Genomic DNA, 17,363 nt, shown 5'->3' with positions numbered 1-17,363 from the left:
TTTCCACAGCCAGTGTGTTCCAAGGGAACACGAAAATTAGTAGTTAATTAATCATTGACAATGTTTAAAGGCAGGAATTTTATCAAACAATACAAACATGCAAGTAACGTGTAACAAAAATGCAGGTCATAAATTAAACCACATATTCTGGGACCAAAAATAGTTCGATTGGACCTAACTTACCTTAGTACAAATGTTCATATAAAAAAAGTTACAGCCCTTTGAAGTTACAAAACGAAAATCGATTTTTTCGAATATATCGAAAACTATTATAGATTTTTTATTGAAAATGGACATGCGGCATTCTTATGGCAGGAACATATTTAAAAAAAAATATAGTGAAATTTAGGCACCCCATAAAAATTTTATGAGGGTTTTGTTCCTTTAAACCCCCCCAAACTTTTGTGTACGTTCCAATTAAATTATTATTGTGGTACCATTAGTTAAACACAATGTTTTTAAAACTTTTTCGACTCTTAGTACTTTTTGGATAAGTCAGTGTTTATTGAGATATTTTGAATATTTGTCGAATCCACCAAATATTTGAATATGGTTAAGAACGATGAGTAATGATATGAAAGTTATAATTTACATTTTTAAGTATATTTTGAAACATATTAAAAAGAAGCCACATCTCGATAAAATATCGCTTATCGAAAAAATACTAAGAGGCAAAAAAGTTTTAAAAACACTGTGTTTAATTAATGGTACCACAATAATAGTTTAATTGAAACGTACACAAAGATTTGCAAAATAGGCTAACAAAGAAAGTACCTTCAGCCAAAATTGGTAACAAAAAAGGGAAGGCCGAGGAAGACTGGATGGACCCAATCCATAATAAAGGTGAAAAGAGAGACATGACTATAAGAGATATTAACAAATTGGCTACCAATAGAAGTGCGTGGAAGAAATGGATAAGAAGTAGCGGAGCGGAACCCTATATCCGACGCACTGAAGGGCACAAAGGATTATGAGAAAGAAGAAGTAATAAAATAAAGCGTAAGATTCGGATTCATTTACACTAAATATCTATGTATTAACTTCTTATTATAAAATGTAGAAAATATTGCAAAATAGAAACAAATTTAAAAAAACTGAATATTCGCATTCGCATCCGCATTTGCGAATGTCGGTAGCAGTTAATCGCATTCGCATTCGTATTCGCGAATGTTCAAAAAATGACATTCGTTACATCACTACCCTGTATAATCAGTGCGGTTATGTCATGAAGTTTGGAAATTAAGGTATTCTCATACGTTTTTCTGGTTAATTTTGCGATATAAATGCTATGCTTCGCGTCGACATGGTTTCATCATCATCATCATCATCATTTAACCCGGACCTATCGACTGCTGGATATAGGTCTCCCTCATGTATTTCTGTTCTCTCGATCCGTTTTATGTCATCAGACCATCTTGTTGGCGGACGACCTGTACTTCGATAAGCTTCTTGTCTTGGTCTCCAGTGTATTATTCGTTCTGTCCATCTATTATCCGACATTCTAGCTATGTAGCCTGTCCAGTTCCACTTATACGCTTCCAGCTAATAATACACTAAAGACCAAGACATTATTCAAAGACAAAGAATTATTTTTTCTATGGCATCTGTCACTCCTGTTCTTCGTCTTATTTCCTTGTTGGTAATTCGATCCCTACGAGAAATGCCTAACATTGAGCGTTCCATGGCTCTTTGGATAACACAAATTTTAATTCTTACTTTCTTGGTTATTGTTAAAGTTTCTGCACCATATGTAATACATACTGGCAACACGCAATGATCAAAGACTTTTCTTTTGAGACATACTATACACACTTTTTCTATTTTGTGTCTCAAAAGTGTCACAGGGTTTAATAGGAGCTAAAAGAATCCAACTTTTTAGGTAGGTGTAATAGATGAAGTGGAAAGAGCAATTTCACAACTAAAAGATGGCAAAGCTCCTGGACCTGACAATGCATATGCTGAATTAATAAAACTATTTAACACCGACGGTACTCAACGCCTTACCAAAATATTTAATGAAATATATTTAAGCTGAGTAATACCAAGAACATGGCTGAAGTCAACGTTTATTGCTTTACCAAAGGAAACAAAATCCGTATCCTGCAGTGATTTCCGAACTAAGCTTAATGAGCCATATTTTAAAATTGTTTCTAAAAATTATACATAAAAGGATATATTATAGACTGTGTGAATAAAAAATGAGCCGTATACAGTTTGGTTTTCGAAATGCAGTGGGTACAAGAGAGGCTCTATTTAGTATACAAGTGCTATTTCAACGATGTAGAGACGTACATTGCGATATTTATGCATGTTTTATTGATTACCATAAAGCGTTCGATACTGTAAAGCACGACAAGCTGATGGAGATACTAAACAATATTGGAATAGACACCTGTGATTTAAGGGTTATCAACAATCTGTACTGGAATCAAACATCATATATCCGGACAGAGGCAGGAGAATCCGATGATATCAAAATCAAACGTGGGGTCCGTCAGGGATGTATACTATCACCACTGCTGTTTAACATCTACTCTGAGAAAATCTTTCAAGAAGCAGTGGACGATGTTGAAGCCGGAATTCGAATTAACGGAGAATGTATCAATAACATAAGATACGCAGACGACACAGTGGTATTCGCTGACAGTGCTGAAGCCCTCTAAGAGTTAATAAACAGAATCGCAGAAGTCAGTCAGAGATACCTACGGTCTTTCGCTAAACACTAAGAAAACAAAATGTATGATGATCTCTAAGAAGGAACAGCAATTTGGAAGAGTCATTGTGAATGGTCAACAAATAGAAAGAGTAAAAACATACACCTACCTTGGTACGAACGTCAATGAAAATTTAGACCATTCCATAGAAATCAAGTGTAGGATAGAGAAAGCAAGATCTGCATTTTAAAAAATGGCAAAGTTATTCAAATGTCATGACTTGTCGATACCCAGAAAAATCAGGTTACTACGATGTTATATCTTTCCTATACTGTTGTACGGAGTTGAGTCGTGGACTCTCACAGACGCCACCTGCAAGAAAATTGAGGCGTTTGAAATGTGACTTTATTTTCGAATTCTGAAGATATCTTATTCCGACCACATTACTAATCAGGGTGTTTTGCTGAGAATTCAAAAAGAAAAAGGGCTGTTAATCACAATAAAAACAGTCAAAATCGAATACCTCGGTCACATGAGGAACAGTGAATGATATGGACTGCTGCAACTAATCTTGGAAGGAAAGCGAGGACCAGGAAGGCGAAGGATTTCCTGCCTGAAAAATCTACATACGTGGTTCTACACAACAACCACAAATCCTTTTAGAGCAACAGTGTGCAAAGTACAGATTGCCATGATGGTCGCCAACATCCGAAACGGATAGGCACTACAAGAAGAAGAAGTAATAGATTCGGAACTTTGCTACTTGGAATTCTGTTCTGTTCTGTGTTGCTGATTCAAATGAGTAAATAAGGCGAAATATATTTTATTGATTCCCCAAGAGTTTTGAAACAATAGCAAAACATATTTCACAAAAATCAATTCAAATATTAAGATTTGATTAATAGAACACGGCAACACATTACAATTACGAGTATTGTGGAAATTAAATTCCTCTGGATGGCTATAATCGTTTAGCCGACGCACAAAATCGCGAAAGTGGAAGAAAGCAACTTTTTATTTTAATGGCCCTTTTTGCCCTTTCTGTCATTATTTAGATTTAATTTAATTTTAAATGGTTTTAGAGTCGCTATGAGCAAAATAATTAGATGAAATAGCTTCGCTGACCTTAATTACATTTTGCGGTAATTTGTCCTATGTAAATCAATTACTGTCTCTAAAAGTGACTGACAGTATGTATTTAATTAAATAAATATATGTTGTTCATAGATGCAATAAACTGATTTACATGAGTTTGTGGTATTTGTTGTTTTCGTATAAATTGGTAAACAAAATTGATTTCTCTATAACAATAGTCTGTTTTTCAAAATTTCCTTTATTTGAGTTTTATTTGTTTTAATTATTTATTTTAATTTACAATATATTCAATAAATCCCAGAGAACAGTAGTTCTCGCTAGTGACCCACACCTTCTAGTCTAGGCGCCAAATAGAGGTCACCGTGTCCTTTTCAATTCTGATGGACAAACTCAACGGTTTCTTATGGATTTTTGGTTGCTAATTACGAATTTTGAGGGTGGAATTCGATCTACATGGTCAAAAAATTGTTATAAACAATTTAATTGTTTATAAATTGTTTATAAAGCTCTGGCTCATAAACTAAAAGAGATAAAAAAGAATGCTTAAACTAAAATTTGTTCATTAATGAAAAACAAAGAAAAAAAACGTTAACTAAACTTAAATCCAACAATTAGAACTCAAGATATTGTAAAATTAGTGCACAATGCAAATTGCAAATTGCAAAATAAGTATTTTTCGAAGCTTTCTCGATCGTAACTCGGCTTCTACACATAAAAATGAGCCTTAGAAGGTCTCATTTTAAAGTTTAATGAATATGCTTCCAAACAAAGTTTGTTAAATTACCTTGTCTTCATTTGTTTTAAAGTTATATCCGTTTGAAGTTAAAATTTTCTTAAAAAAATTGTACATTAATTTGTTTATAAGGGTTTCAAGCAAATTTGGGCTATAAACATTTATACTTTAATTAACAATAGTGATAGAATAACTCAAAAGGAACATTTTGAGCTTAAGAAAATGTTCGTATGTTTATTTTTGACCAAGATATCGATATTTTAATAGCGCGCTCTGAGGCGCGAGATTGGCTCACCGCGTAAAGGTTCACGCGCTAACTTCTCGATGCAAATTATAATTTCTATTATATGTTATCTTTATGTTTCATTTTTAAAGATCCTAATAAAATTTTATCATATAGTTCTTATAATTAAATCATCATACTGTACCTCGTATCACCTTTGTACTATATGAGAAAAAAAAACATTAAAAACTAATATTTCAGAAATATAACTAAAAAGTAAGTTTATGTTATTTATTAATACTATTTTTACAAACATTATCTTTCATGCATCTGCATCGAAATATACAGAGAATCTCAGTTTTTTTACATCTGCATAAGTTCTTAGAGCAATTTTTACAGTTACATGGTGGTACTAAGTCTGTTCTTGTAGGCAGTAAAACTAAAACTTTCTGGGGCTTCAGAGTCTAATTATCTATATTATGATATCCATATAAAGTGGATCTAGTTCTTTTGCAACATCATCAAGGCACGTCAATTGTGTGTATGCCGCCACAAAATAAATGCTTGTTTTATATGCAATGATGATAATGTAAAAGAACTCGATCCATTTTTATATGGATATCACATATTGGCTCATTTGCATGCGTAGAAGCCGAGTTACGATCGATAAAGCGTCGAAAAATACTTACATACTTGACTGTGAGCCGATTTTGCGCCTCATAGCACGCCATTAAAATACCGATATCTTGACCAAAAATAAACTTACGAACAATTTAAAAAGCTCAAAATGTTCCTTTTGAGTTCTTCTATCATTATTGTCAATTAAAGTATAAATGTTTATAGCTCAAATTTAGTTGAAAGCCTTATAAACAAATTATTGTGCAATTTTTTTAAGAAAATTATAACTTCAAACATGTATAACTTTAAAACAAATGAAGATAAAGTAATTTAATAAACTTTTTTTGAAAGCTAATTAATGAAGTTTTAAAATCGGACTTTCTAAGGCTCATTTACATGCGCACAAGCTGAGTTACGATCGATAAAGCTTCGAAAAATACTTATTTTGCAATTTGCAATTTGCATTGTGCACTAATTTTACAATATCTTGAGTTCTAACTGTTAGATTTAAGTTTAGTAAACGATTTTTCCTTCGTTTTTTATTAACGAACAAATTTTATTTGAAACATTCTGTTTTATCTCTTTTAGTTTATGAGCCAGAGCCTTATAAACAATTTATAAACAATTAAATTGTTTATAACAATTTTTTGACAACTCGGATCGAAATCCACCCTCGAAATTCGTAATCAGCAGCCAAAAATCCATAAGAAACCATTGGGTTTGTCCATCAGAATTGAAAAGGACACGGTGACCCGTCTGGCGCCTAGACTATTCCCCCTACATGCGACAGTATGAATATACGTGAAATTTTCGCATTTGTTCAAAATATTGGGACGGCCGGGATATGAACTCACCTTGCCCGATCAAAAAACTTGAAAAACTCCTGATACAAGAATAAAAAACCGCTAAACGCGGTAAAAATGAGTGATGCACACAGTATTCCAGCTATAAAAGAGCTGGTATGAATATTACGTGACGAAAAAATGTATTTTCATGGTTGTTCTGAAGCTATTTCCTTGTGGCATTTTTATGATTAATACCCCAGGCTGTGGGTGAAAAATAGGTCGATTTCAGGATATAATTCAGGAATTTTTGAAACCTATCAGATGTTGTAAAGGACGATGCCAGGAATAACTTCTACTAAAATGTAACCAAAAATATTGTGCGCTTTTTATATTGCGATTTTCATTTGTTAAATTTGCAATTTTTAATGATTTTTAATTTTGCAGCTAAGGATATTGATTTTAAAGAAAAAATTTTTAATAGAAAGTTATAGTAAATTAAAAAACCTACAATTTGAGGTATGGTAAGTTTAATTTTGTTAATTTGTTATTGCAAAACAGCCTGCGAAAGGTCCAAAATGGCCGTTTTTTACAATTGCTTTATTTATTGTACAAATAATTTTTTTTTATTTTTAAACTTTTAAAATGAAGATCTTTCAATTGCAAACATAAAAAAAATTATAAAGCCAGATTAACGAATTTGTTGCTTAGATATTATAAATTGTTTATCTCAAGAAGTCAAATGTCGAAGGTTATAACTTAAAAAAAAGCGTAGAGAGTTGGTGAAACATCCAGTCTCCTTCTATACAGTTATATTTTCATATTCTGATGTAAATAAATGCGTAAAACATTTGTAAACCTCTAATTTTTGGGTTTGAAAATATGGGGGCAAATTTCGTTATAAAACATTTAGAGCTGAAGCGGCCCTGTACATCCTACGAGTTTTTAACTACAGATTATTGTTGCTGAAGATGACACGAAGATTTATAAAAAAATAAAAAATTTCTACGACCAACTGAAGCCGAGATAATTTTTGGGTTTGAAAATAAGGGGGCAAATTTCGTTATAAACATTTAGAGCTGAAGCGGTCCTGTACATCCTATGAGTTTCTAACTTACAGATTATTGTTGCTGAAGACGAAACGAAGATTTATAAAAAAATAAAAAAATTCTACAACCAACTGAAGCCGAGATAATTGTTTTTTTTTTCTTAAATCGTAGTGCCTTTATTTATAACAATTAAGAAATTATTTTACAGTCATTGACTAAAGAAAGACTTATATTATCTTAAAATAAAAATTATTTTAAAACATAATTACATTTAATTATTAAAAATTATTTTTAAAATCGGTGCTTTTGCGAGCGGCCGAATTTTGCAAATCACCCGGCTCGCTTCAAATCCGCGCGCTCGGAAAATTTTTAACAATTTAATAATAATACCATTATAATATACAGTCTATTTACCACTGTATTTGTTTTTCTTGATGAACTTTTATATGTGAAATTTCATTTCTGAAGAAATAATATTACAAAAATGATACATATATATGAAATATATAACTATATTTTTAATTTTTTCATTGTTATATAAATATAATAATAATGTTACTTCTTACTATAATATACAATATAAAACTTTTTCTTCTTGTAGTGACTATTCGTTTTGGATTTCACAAAAGTTTATCAAGAAAAACAAATACAGTGGTAAATAGACTGTATATTATAATGGTAATATTATTAAATTGTTTTCTGTCAAAATTTAATACAAGTTACGTAAAAATTTTCCGAGCTCGCGGTTTGAAGCGAGTCGGGCGATTTGCAAAATTCGGCCGCTTGCAAAAGCACCGATTTTAAAAATAATTTTTAATAATTAAATGTAATTATATTTTATAAGAATTTTTATTTTAAGATAATATAGTCTTTCTTTAGTCAATGACTGTAAAATAATTTCTTAATTGTTATAAATAAAGGCACTACAATTTAAGAAAGAAAAAAAACAGTTATCTCGACTTCAGTTGGTTGTAGAAATTTTTTATTTTTCTATAAATCTTCGTTTCGTCTTCAGCAACAATAATCTGTAAGTTAGAAACTCATAGGATGTACAGGGCTGCTTCAGCTCTAAATGTTTATAACGAAATTTGCCCCCTTATTTTCAAACCCAAAAAAATGTTTTACGCATTTACTTACATCAGCATATGAAAATATAACTCTTTAGAAGGAGATTGGATGTTTCACCAACTGTCTACGTTTTTTTCCAAAAAGTTATAGCCTTCGACATTTGACCTCTTGGGATAAACAATTTATAATATCTAAGCAACAAATTCGTTAATCTGGCTTTACAATTTTTTTTTTATGTTTGGAATTGAAAGATCTTCATTTTAAAGCTTTAAAAATTAAAAAAAATTATTTGTACGATAAATAATGCAATTGTAAAAAACGGCCATTTTGGACATTTCGCAGGCGGTTTTGCAATAACCGATTAACGAAATTAAACTTACCATACCTCAAATTGTAGGTTTTTTAATTTACTACAACTTTCTATTAAAATGTTTTTCTCTAAAATCAATATCCTAAGCTGCAAAATTAAAAATCATTAAAAATTGCAAATTTAACAAATGAAAATCGCAATAAAAAAAAGCGCACAATATTTTTGGTTACATTTTAGTAGAAGTTATTCCTGGCATCGTCCTTTACAACATCTGATAGGTTTCAAAAATTCCTGAATTATATCACGTTTTTTCACCCACAGCCTGGGGTATAACTATTTATATGGGAAATAAGCCACAATTAAATTGAAAAAATAATTTTATTAACGTTTCGACGCCCAAATCGGGTGTCGTTGCCCAAATTTTTATGGAAAATAAAATTATGGTTTTATTTTGAAAGATTTTTCCATATTTGCTAAATTTGAATTAAAACGCACCACAAAAGAGCCCCAAACTGCAAACTTTATCAAAGGCACTCTTTGTGGCGCGTTTAACTTTAAATTTAGCAAATATGGAAAAAAATTTCAAAATAAAACTATAATTTTATTTTCCATCAAAATTAAAATACATTTTTGCACCACGTAATATATTATCAGCTCTTTTGTAGCTGGGTCAATCCATGCCAAGTGGTCCAATGTAAATTAAGTTGGTTGCTTGACTGTTTTTAATATTTTTAATTTGTCTACCGCTTAAACTTCAGTCCATAGAGACACTACAGAATTCCAGTTATTTTATTTTTAAAACCTTTTTATATACTTGGCTTGGTTGGTTTCACGGACTCCGCAAATTTTGTAATCCATTTTAAAAATAGTTCTAGGCTACCTAGACACCTGAAATTTTCAGGATAGCTTAGAACTAGCTAAAAATGCAATATTTAACTGCTATTATACAGGGTGATTAATTATTAGTGGGGTGAAGCTCCGTAGATCCGTTATAGTAATGTATAGCGATAAAACTTAAGAACAAAAATTGTAGCGAACTTTGAGCTTCATATTACAAAATTAGTTAGAATGTTTCAGGGTGTTCGACAACATAGTGGCAGACCAAACTTATGTTTTTTTAAATAGAACACCCTGTATTTTATTTTATATTCGAAATCTTCGTAACTTTTCGCTTAGGGTTTGGTATGTTATACGGGGTATTTACAAAGTTATGACCAATTTTATATGAAAATCGTAACAAGTTTAACTACCTGTATAAATAAAAGCAAGTACAAGGTCAATGGTTTATTGACGTTATATTTTTTATTTATTGTCAAAATTTTCGTAAATGTTTGTTTTGCTAATTTTCTTTATATTGAATACAGGGTGAGTCAAAACGCAAGTACATTATTTTCTCAGTAATTTTAAATAGAACACCCTGTATTTTATATCACTATCGAAAAGTGCCATTACCATACTATAATTTTGATATAACATTCCCTATGTGTAAATTTATTAGTTTTCGAGATATTTTCATTTTTCAGAGCAAAATTATTAATAATTACGGGTCTAAATCTTTCCAAATTTTAAGTAAGCCATGGGTGAATAATTGTCTAAAACTTACAATTTACGATTACTGATTATCAATCTGTAATCAAAGTTGGCTACAATTTTTGTTATTAACTTTTATTACTATCTATTACTTATAACGGATCTACAAAGCTTTACCCCACTGACCAATCACAGTGTATTGATAAATCGATTTTTTTTTAATTTCAAACTATTTTAAAAATGTGACTAATGCAATGATACTTTAAAGTACGGTAATAAATCGATATCTACAAATTGATGGTGCCTCAGTGGCATTAGACTGCATATCGAGAGGTCCCCAGTTGGAACCCGGCTGTTGCGTACCTTTTTTTAATTGTTTTAATAAATAATTCAAAGTTTATATACTTAAAATTTTATATACCATTTTAAACAACCGTGGTATTATAAAAAATACTCTTTTATACTAGTGTAATTTTTGGAATCATAATTATAAATAATAGTTAATACACCTACTAAAAATTCATATTTTATAGGTTAATTATTCTTTCCAAACATGTTGTGTCCTACATATTATGTACATGTACAATAACAAAACCGTGATATTATAAAAAGTACTTTATCTACTCTATGTCATATTATGTATAAGTTTTTAGTTTGTGAAAACTGTCAATATAGATAGCAGTGCGTGAAGAGTTTAAAGTGTGCGTGAAGTAACAATGTATTTTAAAGGGAATTTACTTTTTCGCACACTTTCAATGGGTTTTTTGGCACACTTTCATATAATCAAATATCCTTAACTTTCGCCTTGTCATGGTGATGATAATATGAGCAATGACTTGCAACAAAATTTTTGACAGTTTTGTGGTTTAAAAGTAGTTAGGATTTTTAAATGTCAAAGTTCTAAAAATTGTAGAATACAAATGAATTCCAGTGACGAAGAGTTACAGTTTTTATATTTGTTTATCGTAGATAAAATATTGTATGAAACTGTGCGTGAAGTACTTTTTGCGAACTTACGCGATGTATAAGCACTCGCTCCGTTGTCGCTCGTGCTCTAAATATCGCGTGCGTTCGCAAAAAGCATACTTCACGAACTGTTTCATAAATAACTATTTTTCTTAGAGTGTAGTTTTTGGAATTTTAAGCATTTTATCGTTAAATCGTTTATCGTTAAATTATTTTATATTCTTTCCTATAAATAATAAAAAGGTTTTATTATAAAAAAAGTTCTTTTTTATAAAAGTGTAATTATTAAAAAATTTAGTTTGCCGATGACGGCCATTTTTGTTAAAGCGTATCGATCATTTTCACGGAAAACATGGCTTCGTTCTTTAGCCAATATTTTTTTGAGGTTTGTCCTAGAAAAATAAATCAAAAACCGAACTTTTTAGAAAAATATGCTCTAAAAAACAGCCTATAGCATTATTTAATTTCAAACTACCCTTAAGGCCTTAAATGAACCTCAAAGTTTGAAGAGGTAAACTGATAAAATTCCATTTTCAGCATTTTTTTAACAGCATAAGGCAAGCCGATAATGGTTTATAATTTTTTTCTAAAAAAGAGATACGTACATACTTTAAATAAAAAAAGTTTGTGCTTTGAGACTTGAGTAAATTTAAAAAAAGTCTCAAAAACGTAATTTTTTGGAAAATCTCAAAGTTTGACCCCTTATATCTCTGATGGACACGGATGAAAAAATTTGAAATTTGGCTGAATGTTAGCCCAAAGGAAGTAAAATAAGGAATAAAAATTTGGAGTTGCAGACTTCGTCGTGTAGGAGTTACAGGCCTGAAAAAATGCTCAAAAATCAAAATGGTCAAAATTTGAGCGTTTGCGGGCAGGGTAATTAAAATTCAAATAAACTGTCTAATGAAATAAAAATTAATCTATTTTCACCAGATTTCACAATGAATACAAATTTATACAGGGTGGGCCAAAGAAAAGAGTTCACCTTGATATTTGACAGTTATTAGATTTTAAGGGAATGCCGAAACAGGTTGATTTTTATTTTTAAATTACAATTTTTTTATGTATATTTCATACGTCTCCATGACATGTCATCGTCAGTGACGTCATCCACCTGGGCGTGATAACGTAATCGATTATCGTTTTAATGGTAACAGGGGTCGTATGTTATCTCATTTGAAAGAGTGTTCAATTCTCTGTTCAGTAGTATAAACAATAATATAATTATTTATACAGGGTGGCCAAAAAATAATTTTTGAATTAAATTAATTGACACAAAAATTAGAATGTATGTAATTTATTTAACTCAAAATACATTTTATTGCTGTCATAAAATAGAAAAAAAATTATTATTTGGCAAATAAACATTGCTTTTCGCTTAAATTAAATGTTCAAACTGTCAAGAGGTTAGTGGGAGGCTGTTTGTGATTTAATTTAAGCGAAAAGAAATGTTTATTTGTAAAATAAACATTTTTTCTATTTTCTGACAGCAGTACAATGTATTTTTAGTTGCCACAAGACCCCTATTCCCATTTAAAAGAATCATCGATTACGTCATCACGCTCTGATGGATGACGTCACGTAGTATGAAATATGTCCCAAAAAGTTGCAATATAATAAAAAAAATGGGCCTATTTCGGCATTTCCTTAAAATCTAATAGGTAACTATTGCCAAATATCGAGGTGGACTCTTTTCTTTGGAACACCCTGTATAAATTTATATTCATTGTGAAATCTGGTGAAAATAGATTAATTTTTATTTCATTAGACAGTTTATTTGAATTTTAATTACCCTGCCCGCAAACGCTCAAATTTTGACCATTTTGATTTTTGACCATTTTTTCAGGCCTATAACTCCTATATGACGTAAGTCTGCAACTTCAAATTTTTACTCCTTATTGTACTTGCTAGGGGCTAACATTCAACCAAATTTCAAGTTTTTTCTTTGGTGCCTATCAGAGATATAAGGAGTCAAACTTTGAGATTTTTTAAAAAATTACGTTTTTGAGATTTTTTTGAAAACATTCTCAAAAGTCTCAAAGCTCAAACTTTTTTTATTTAAAGTATGTACGTATGTCTTTTCCAGAAAAAAATTACAAACCAATATCGGCTTGCCTTATGCTGTTAAAAAAATGCTGAAAATGGAATTTTATCAGTTTACCTATTCAAACTTTGAGGTTCATTTAAGGCCTTAAGGGTAGTTTGAAATTAAATAATGCTATAGGCTGTTTTTTAGAGCATACTTTTCTAAAAAGTTTGGTTTTTGATTTATTGTCCTAGGACAAACCTCAAAAAAAATATTGGCTAATGAGCGAAGCCATGTTTTCCGTGAAAATGATCGACACGCTTTAACAAAAATGGCCGTCATCGGCAAACTAAATTTTTTTAAAATAAAATGAATGCAATTTTGTTCTCTCTATAGACTGAAGTTTAAAAGGTAGAAAAATAAAAAATATTAAAAATAGTCAAGCAACCACCTTTGGACTACTTGGCTTGGATTGACCCAGCTGGAATATTGTGTGTGCCACTCATTTTACCGCGTTTAGCAGTTTATTTTTTCTTGTATCAGGAATTTTGATACATATACTGGGTTCGCTAAACTCAACTGGCTAGTGATTTTAGTAAGTAATTTTGCCAAGTTGGTAAATTCGTAATGAAAATGGTATCGTAATGAAAATATGTATCATAATGAAGTTCATTATGATACTGATACAGGTAGTGACACCATAATTGATAGTATGAGAATAGAAAAATTTAAATCGTTGTCAATTTTATATTTACTGGTAGCGTAGGATAGGTATTGGCATCCTGAACGCGAAATAATTTACTTAATATAAAGTTAAAGAGTTCCTTGCTCGGTATTTGGTTTTCTGAAAGTATCGTCAAGTAAAATTTGAAGAGTTTGCTAAAATTATTTTACGCAAATTAATATTTCACTCTGGAAAAGCTTTAAGACGAAACTCTGCGTGGAATATATGAATAATAAAAATCTTTTTTAGAAAGACATCAGGACTAGCTGCATAAATACTTCGTGTCAATTAATTTGCGAAATAAATATTTTTCATCACATAAAGAAAATAGACGGACTATTGTGGAATAATAAAATAACAAAAGAAAATAAAAGAAGAATGTATAAAACAATAATACAAAGTATTGGGTTGTACGGCGTCGAACTCTGGGAAATAAACCAAAGAAACAAATCAAAAATTAAGGCCATGGAAATGAACTATCGAAGACGACGTTTCCGGCTCATTAGACTTGATAGGGTGAGAAACGAAGATATTAGGAGAGAAATGGAAATTTATCTAGATACAATAGATACAATCGAAGATAAAAGACTCAACTGGTATGGACACTTTCAGAGAATGCCTGAAAATAGATGGCCACAAAAATAGAAAAATGGACTCCACCCACTAGAAGAAAACGAGGTAGACCAAGACGATCCTGGAGAGAAGATGTCGAAGATGCAATGACCGCCAGAAACCTAAAAACTGAAGATTGCTTCGACAGAAAACGCTGGAAATTAGGATGTGAGAAGCGGCGACAGCTGTAGAAGACTCGTTTATTATAAATTTATTATTAGCCAAATGCTACTATTCGTTCAAAGAATTCCTTGAAGATACTCTATAAACCACTATTTTATTTTTTATGTATAGATTGTTTTGTAGGGTAGCAGCACCATTTTTGGCCACTTCACCGTTAGTGGCCACCTAAACCAATAATCTAATATTATAATAAGGTCCGAGTTTACCGCCTTTACGGAAATCGGAAGAATTTCGACTATATTCGTTCTAACACGATGGCTCTACAATTTGCGACTTATTCTGATTTACAGGTTAGTTTCTACTTATTCTTGAAGTAGGTGACACTGTGTATTAGACCTTCTGTTAACGATATACGTAAGAAAACAGGAAAGTTTATTTAAGCTGTATTTAAGCCAAATATTAAAATTTTGTGATCAACGTATGATTTTAAGTTTTGGGTATGATTTCTTTACGATTTCATCTGTTTTTAAACTCCTTATTTTATCTCGATACATTATTAAATTGGGTGGCCACAAATGGAACACTTATTTTTGTATTCACACCATTAATGGCCATTTGCTGGCTACTATTAGAACACTTCTGACCTATTTGTGGCCACAGCAACTGTTTAATAGTGGCTACTAATGGAACAGTTAAATCCAATTTTGGTCATATGACATAATTTACTGACTACTTTAAAAATACGCGTGTTCACATAGTAGCCAGTTATACTCTACAGGGTGTTTTACTCGCAACGGACCGTTCGTTAACAAAATGATTTAAAAATATTTTGTAATAATCAAGGTATCCCAAAATGGGGTTGTAAAACAAAAATATAATTTTTTTATGGAGAACCCTGGAGTATGCATTTACTATACATTGACATTTATTTAAAACAAATAAGAAACCATACCGTTACCGGTAAAACATCATGTACATAAAAATATAACTAATAATTTATTTATAAATGTTTGTTATTATTACAGATAATGGCACGGAGTAAAAAGAAAATTGAAATCAAGAAAAAAAATAATAATGTACGACAACGACCAAAACGAACATTTTTTCAATACGAACCTCAGCAAGTAAAGAATGCATTGGAAGCTATTCGAGGTGGAATGAAAGTAAGTACAGCATGTAATTTGTATGAAGTACCCCGTTCCACAATACGCAATAAGTTAAGTGGAAGAGCTCCAGAAACATCAGGCAAAGTCGGAAGAAGTCCAGTTTTAGGGAAGATCATAGAAGATCGGTTGGTACACTGGATCAAAACTACAGCTAAAATGGGTTTTCCTATTTGTCGAGAAGGCCTTTATTTTTCAATAAAAAAATTGGTAGAAGACAGTCAACTAAAAACCCCTTTTAAAGCAAATACTCCTGGGAGGAAGTGGTTTCATCTATTTATGCGTAGATTTCCAGAACTCTCATTAAAGCAGTCTGAATACATAAATAGAGCCAGATCATTAATTACTGAAGAAAAAATCCGAAACTGGTTCAAAGAAACTTTGGATTTACTTGGAGATGATAAGCATGTTTTGGATGATCCGGCAAGAATCTGGAATATGGATGAGACGTCTTTCTATTTATGTCCAAAAGGCGGTTTAATTTTAGCGGAGAAAGGTCTTCCAGTTTACAATACTTCATCCTCCTCGGACAAAGAAAATATAACCACTTTAATAACAGCAAATGCTTTAGGGAAAATGGCACCACCCCTTACACTTTTTAAATATGATCGGCTTCCTGAGAAGATCTGCAAAAATATTCCAAGAGACTGGGGAGTTGGAAAATCACCCAAAGGATGGATGACATCAAAGTGTTTTTACGAATACTTTTCAAATGTGTTTATTCCTTTTATTCACGAAAGTAATATTGCGTTGCCGATTATAGTTTTTTTGGACGGACATTCCTCGCATTTAAGTTTGCCTTTAAGTCGATTGTGCATTGAGAATAAAATTATAGTTGTGTGTTTACATCCAAATACGACACACATCCTTCAGCCGTTGGATGTCAGTTTCTTTTTTCCGTTAAAAAGTAAGTGGAAAACTGAAGTAAAAATGTACAGATTTCACAACGGCAGAGATGTCAAAAAACATGACATTCCACAACTCCTTCAAAAAATTATGGATGAAACTGATTTTACTAAATCTCTACAAAATGGGTTTAAAACATGTGGACTTTTTCCGTTTTCTGCTAATAACGTAGATTATTCTAAAATCACATTAAAGAAAGAACCCATAGTAGTCTCTAGCAAAACGAAAACTTGTCTGACACATTTAAAATATTTGGAGTCTAAAATTCATCCCGACGTTTTAAAACAATTCAAACAGTCCAAATACGATGCTTTTGATGAATCATTGTACAATATATGGGTACAGTTTAAAAACGAAGAAGATTTATTACATGACCCTATTGAGAGTGTCAGCAAATTGTCGGCTGAGGAAATTCCTAACCATTATATGGTAGACAATTCCATTGTAATTGAAGTGGAAGATAATAATGTACTAACATCAACTCCAACAGTCTCTAATATTGTAGAATTTGACTTTCCAGAGTATAATAATCCTTCCTTTAAAGAAAGCAGTTTCATAGACAATGCTACAGAAATGTTAATAGATAAAGAGTTAGCAAAAGATTCTGATGTGGTTATGGACAATGAATCGATGGATCTATTGGAAAATAGCAGTGTTATTAATAAATTGACGGACTTGCCTATACCTTCAAATGTTGACTTAATGACTTCATCTGTTGGTACTACCATTGTCTATACTCCGAAAAGAAGGCCTGTAGACCTATTAAGTAACATTCTAATTT

At 31.3% G+C, this 17,363-nt stretch overlaps 1 protein-coding gene across 2 annotated transcripts in view; it reads right to left on the bottom strand.

The window, feature by feature from the left end:
• The window catches only part of LOC114325383 (neuropeptide-like 1), a 290,871-nt gene that overhangs the window by 81,702 nt on the left and 191,806 nt on the right, over positions 1–17,363 (bottom strand). The gene's annotated exons all lie outside the window — the stretch shown is intronic.

The sequence above is a fragment of the Diabrotica virgifera genome, chromosome 6, assembly GCF_917563875.1.
Source record: "Diabrotica virgifera virgifera chromosome 6, PGI_DIABVI_V3a".
NCBI classification, from domain to species: Eukaryota; Metazoa; Arthropoda; class Insecta; order Coleoptera; family Chrysomelidae; genus Diabrotica; species Diabrotica virgifera.
This window is presented reverse-complemented; position numbering and strand designations above follow the sequence as displayed.